This window comes from Scyliorhinus torazame, chromosome 13 (assembly GCF_047496885.1).
Source record: "Scyliorhinus torazame isolate Kashiwa2021f chromosome 13, sScyTor2.1, whole genome shotgun sequence".
Classification (NCBI taxonomy): domain Eukaryota; kingdom Metazoa; phylum Chordata; class Chondrichthyes; order Carcharhiniformes; family Scyliorhinidae; genus Scyliorhinus; species Scyliorhinus torazame.
Genome location: NC_092719.1, coordinates 223,365,833 through 223,371,360, shown reverse-complemented (window position 1 = coordinate 223,371,360; position 5,528 = coordinate 223,365,833).

Sequence of the window (5,528 nt, the reverse complement as noted above, 5' to 3'; positions counted from 1 at the left end):
TGCCAGGGTCCCTGGTTAACACTGCTGTCTCACAGTGCCAGGGGCCCGGGTTAACGCTGCTGTCTCACGGTGCCAGGGACCCGCGTTAGCACTGCTGTCTCACAGTGCCAGGGACCCGGGTTAACACAGCTGTCTCACAGTGCCAGTGTCCCGCGTTAACACTGCTGTCTCACAGTGCCAGGGGCCCGGGTTAACACTGCTGCCTCACAGTGCCAGGGGCCCGGGTTAACGCTGCTGTCTCACAGTGCCAGCGACCCGCGTTAGCACTGCTGTCTCACAGTGCCAGGGTCCCGCGTTAACACTGCTGTCTCACAGTGCCAGGGACCCGGGTTAACACTGCTGTCTCACAGTGCCAGTGTCCCGCGTTAACACAGCTGTCTCACAGTGCCAGGGACCCGGATTAACACTGCTGTCTCACAGTGCCAGTGTCCCGCGTTAACACTGCTGTCTCACAGTGCCAGGGACCCGGGTTAACACTGCTGTCTCACAGTGCCAGGGACCCGGGTTAACCCTGCTGTCTCACAGTGCCAGGGTACCGCGTTAACACTGCTGTCTCACAGCGCCAGGGACCCGGGTCAGCACTGCTGTCTCACAGTGCCAGGGACCCGGGTTAACACTGCTGTCTCACAGTGCCAGTGTCCCGGGTTAACACTGCTGTCTCACAGTGCCAGGGACCCGGGTTAACACTGCTGCCTCACAGTGCCAGGGTCCCGCGTTAACACTGCTGACTCACAGTGCTAGGGACCCGGGTTAACACTGCTGTCTCACAGTGCCAGGGTCCCGCGTTAACACTGCTGTCTCACATTGCCAGGGACCCGGGTTAACACTGCTGTCTCACAGTGTCAGGGACCCGGGTTAACACTGCTGTCTCACAGTGCCAGTGTCCCGCGTTAACACTGCTGTCTCACAGTGCCAGGGACCCGGGTTAACACTGCTGTCTCACAGTGCCAGGGTCCCGCGTTAACACTGCTGTCTCACATTGCCAGGGACCCGGTTTGACACTGCTGTCTCACAGTGCCAGGGTCCCGCGTTAACACTGCTGTCTCACAGTGCCAGGGTCCCGCGTTAACACTGCTGTCTCACAGTGCCAGGGACACGGGTTAACACTGCTGTCTCACAGTGCCAGGGGCCCGGGTTAACACTGCTGTCTCACAGTGCCAGGGGCCCGGGTTAACACTGCTGTCTCACAGTGCCAGGGTCCCGGGTTAACACTGCTGTCTCACATTGCCAGGGACCCTGGTTAACACAGCTGTCTCACAGTGCCAGGGACCCGGGTTAACACTACTGTCTCACAGTGCCAGGGATCCGGGTTAACACTGCTTTCTCACATTACCAGGGACCCATGTTAACACTGCTGCCTCACAGTGCCAGGGTCCCTGGTTAACACTGCTGTCTCACAGTGCCAGGGGCCCGGATTAACACTGCTGTCTCACAGTGTCAGGGACCCGGGTTAACACTGCTGTCTCACAGTGCCAGTGTCCCGCGTTAACACTGCTGTCTCACAGTGCCAGGGACCCGGGTTAACACTGCTGTCTCACAGTGCCAGTGTCCCGGGTTAACACTGCTGTCTCACAGTGTCAGGGACCCGGGTTAACACTGCTGTCTCACAGTGCCAGTGTCCCGCGTTAACACTGCTGTCTCACAGTGCCAGGGACCCGGGTTAACACTGCTGTCTCACAGTGCCAGGGTCCCGCGTTAACACTGCTGTCTCACATTGCCAGGGACCCGGGTTGACACTGCTGTCTCACAGTGCCAGGGGCCCGGGTTAACACTGCTGTCTCACAGTGCCAGGGACACGGGTTAACACTGCTGTCTCACAGTGCCAGGGGCCCGGTTAACACTGCTGTCTCACAGTGCCAGGGTCCCGCGTTAACACTGCTGTCTCACAGTGCCAGGGACACGGGTTAACACTGCTGTCTCACAGTGCCAGGGGCCCGGGTTAACACTGCTGTCTCACAGTGCCAGGGGCCCGGGTTAACACTGCTGTCTCACAGTGCCAGGGGCCCGGGTTAACACTGCTGTCTCACAGTGCCAGAGTCCCGCGTTAACACTGCTGTCTCACAGTGCCAGGGTCCCGCGTTAACACTGCTGTCTCACAGTGCCAGGGACCCGGGTTAACACTGCTGTCTCACAGTGCCAGTGTCCCGGGTTAACACTGCTGTCTCACAGTGCCAGGGACCCGGGTTAACACTGCTGCCTCACAGTGCCAGGGACCTGGGTTAACACTGCTGTCTCACAGTGTCAGGGACCCGGGTTAACACTGCTGTCTTACAGTGCCAGTGTCCCGCGTTAACACTGCTGTCTCACAGTGCCAGGGACCCGGGTTAACACTGCTGTCTCACAGTGCCAGTGTCCCGGGTTAACACTGCTGTCTCACAGTGTCAGGGACCCGGGTTAACACTGCTGTCTCACAGTGCCAGTGTCCCGCGTTAACACTGCTGTCTCACAGTGCCAGGGACCCGGGTTAACACTGCTGTCTCACAGTGCCAGGGTCCCGCGTTAACACTGCTGTCTCACATTGCCAGGGACCCGGGTTGACACTGCTGTCTCACAGTGCCAGGGGCCCGGGTTAACACTGCTGTCTCACAGTGCCAGGGACATGGGTTAACACTGCTGTCTCACAGTGCCAGGGGCCCGGGTTAACACTGCTGTCTCACAGTGCCAGGGTCCCGCGTTAACACTGCTGTCTCACAGTGCCAGGGACACGGGTTAACACTGCTGTCTCACAGTGCCAGGGGCCCGGGTTAACACTGCTGTCTCACAGTGCCAGGGGCCCGGGTTAACACTGCTGTCTCACAGTGCCAGGGGCCCGGGTTAACACTGCTGTCTCACAGTGCCAGAGTCCCGCGTTAACACTGCTGTCTCACAGTGCCAGGGTCCCGCGTTAACACTGCTGTCTCACAGTGCCAGGGACACGGGTTAACACTGCTGTCTCACAGTGCCAGGGGCCCGGGTTAACACTGCTGTCTCACAGTGCCAGGGGCCCGGGTTAACACTGCTGTCTCACAGTGCCAGGGTCCCGGGTTAACACTACTGTCTCACAGTGCCAGGGATCCGGGTTAACACTGCTGTCTCACATTGCCAGGGACCCAGGTTAACACTGCTGTCTCACAGTGCCAGGGATCCGGGTTAACACTGCTGTCTCACATTGCCAGTGTCCCGGGTTAACACTGCTGTCTCACAGTGCCAGGGGCCCGGGTTAACACTGCTGTCTCACCTGGATACATAGATACATGGAATATAGGAGCAGGAGGAGGCCTTTTGGCCCTTCGAGCCTGCTCTGCCATTCATCACCATCATGGCTGATCATCCAACTCAATAGCCTAATCCTGCTTTCTCCCCATAGCCTTTGATCACATTCTCCCCAAGTGCTATATCCAGCCGCCTCTCGAATATATTCAACAACTTCCTGTGGTAATGAATTCCTCAGGCTCACCATTCTCTGTGTGAAGAAATGTCTCCTTATCTCTGTCCAAAATGGTTTACCCTGAATCCTCAGACTGTGACCCCTGGTTCTGGACACACCCATCATTGGTAACATCTTCCCTGCATCAACCCTGTCTCGTCCTGTTAGAATTTTATAAGTCTCTATGAGATCCCCCCTCATTCTTCTGAACTCCAGCGAGAACAATCCCAACTTAGTCAATCTCTCCTCGTATGACAGTCCCGCCATCCCTGGAATCAGTCTGGTGAACCTTCGCTGCGCTCCCTCGAGAGCAAGAACATCCTTCCTCAGAGAAGGAGACCAAAACTGCTCACAATACTCCAGGTGTGGCCTCACCAAGGCCCTGTACAATTGCAGCAACACATCCCTGCTTCTATACTCGAAACCTCTCACAATGAAGACCAACACACCATTAGCCTTCTTTACCGCCTGCTGTACCTGCATGCTTACCTTCAGCGACTGGGGCACAAGGACACCCAGGTCCCGCTGCACACTCCCCTCTCCCAACTTACAACCATTCAGCTAGTAACCTGCCTTCCTGTTTTTGCTTCCAAAACGAATAACCTCAAACTTGTCCAAATTATACTGCATCTGCCATTGGTTTGCCCACTCGCCCAGCCTGTCCAGATCTTGCTGTAGGATCCCTGCATCCTCGTCACAATTCACCCTCCCACCTGATTTGGTATCATCTGCAAACTTTGAGATGTTACATTTGGTTCCCTCATTCAAATCATTAATATATATTGTGAATAGCTGGGGTCCCAGCACCGATCTCTGTGGTACCCCACTAGTTACTACCTGCCAATTTGAAAAGGACCCATTAATCCCTACTCTTTGTTTCCTCTCTGCCAACCAGTTTTCTATCCACCTCAATACATTTCCCCAAATCCCATGCACTTTAAATTTGCATAATAATCTCTTATGCGGGACTTTGTCAAACGCCTTCTGAAAGTCCAAGTATACCACATCGTCTGGCTCCCTCTTGTCAACTGTACTGGTTACATCTTCAAAGAATTCCAACAAATTTGTCAAGCATGATTTTCCTTCATAAATCCATGCTAACTCTGACTGATCCTGCCACTGCTTTCTAAATGTTCCGCTATAAAGTCCTTGATAATGGATCCAAGCATTTTCCCCACTACCGATGTTAGGCTTACTGGTCTATGATTCCCTGCTTTCTCTCTCCCTCCCTTTTTGAATATCGGAGAGACGTGAGCTTCCCTCCAATCTGCAGGGACAGTTCCAGAGTCTATAGAATCCCGGAAGGTGACCACCAATACATCCACTATTTCCAGAGCCGCCTCCTTAAGCTCTCTGGGATGTAGATTCTCAGGCCCTGGGGATTTATCCGCCTTCAATCCCATCAATTTTCCCAGAACCATTTCTCTACTAATATTGATCTCCCTCAGTTCTTCCCTCTCACTAAACCTTTCTTTCTCCAACATTTCTGGGATCTGATTTGTGTCCTCATTTGTGAAGACAGAACCAAAGTATGTATTCAATTGCTCAGCCATTTCTTTGTCTCTTATTATGCATTCCCCTGTTTCTGTCTGTAGGGGGCCTACATTTCTCTTTACCAATCTCTTTCTCTTCACATATCTGTAGAAACTCTTAGTTTCAGTCTTTATGTTCCCTGCAAGCTTCCTTTTATATTACGGGATTATCAGAACAGGGCAGGGGAGTGGACCTGGGTGGAATCCTCTTTCAGGGGGCTGGTGCAGACTCACTGTAGAGATTTTACGAATCTAGAGGTCTGTGACCCCTTTTCGTTTCTTTAAGTTTAGCGTAACCAATTCAGTTTTTCCAATTAAGGGGCAATTTAGCGTTGCCAATCCACCAACCCTGCACATCTTTGGGTTGTGGGGGCGAAATCCACGCAAACACGGGGAGAATGTGCAAACTCCGCATGGACGGTGACCCAGAGCCGGGGTCGAACCCGGGACCTCGGCGCCGTGAGACAGCAGTGCTAAGCACTGTGTCAGGCTGAACCAGACTGTTTGCAAACTTGGTGTTCTGTTCAGAGAGGCAGTGACAGAAAGTTCCTTTGTTATTGAGCTCAGCATAGGAGTGGCAGCAGAGAATG